The sequence below is a fragment of the Galeopterus variegatus genome, unplaced genomic scaffold (genome assembly GCF_000696425.1).
Source record: "Galeopterus variegatus unplaced genomic scaffold, G_variegatus-3.0.2 Scaffold5783, whole genome shotgun sequence".
Taxonomy (NCBI): Eukaryota; Metazoa; Chordata; class Mammalia; order Dermoptera; family Cynocephalidae; genus Galeopterus; species Galeopterus variegatus.
In genome coordinates, this window is record NW_007731894.1 from 34,506 (window position 1) to 35,241 (window position 736).

Sequence of the window (736 nt, forward strand, 5' to 3'; positions counted from 1 at the left end):
ATTTGAAAGAATGAAACGATCGCCCATGGAAGGAGCCAGGGTGGGATGGGGTGGAAGGAGAGGATTACGACAGAGGGGTCTTCAGTGGACCAGTCACCATGTGACAGTAGCCGCCTGCTTGCAGGGAGGTGAGACGTCGCACAGCCTAGCTCTGTTGCTGAGTGCTCGCATCAGACGGGAGTCTCATCTACTTAGCTGGCGTGTTAGGTCACAGGTGGCCCTTGGCCAGCACTGGTTAGGTCTCTTGTGGCTCAGTTGTGTTTGCGATTTGTGTTACTCTCTGTAGTTGCACATCAGACAACATCTATAAAGCCCCCTGGATCAATCCAGGCACTTCTGTATGGGGCTGGGGTGACGGAACAGGTTGGGAGGAGAGTGGGGTGGGAACTAGTGACGTCTGATGCCCTGGTCCTTGCGGGACAGAAGCCATGCAGGCTGAGTGGGGTGGGGAGGTGATTTCATCCACTGGCTGACGCCTTCACCACAGCAACCTGAAGTTTACTCCACTTAAGGGTTTGTCACCCAGTAAAATCATAGACAATAACATGTGTGAGGGTGTTTAAAAATTATTTTAAGTCACCTAACTACATTACATAAAGTGTGAAAAACATGGTGGACGGCTTTAACACAACACCAGCATTTTAAAGCATCTACTTCCAATCTTTTATTGTGAAAATATCCAGGTCCAAGTGGAAAGTGACTTTCACAGGGACAGCCCAGGCTGGAAGTGAGGTGC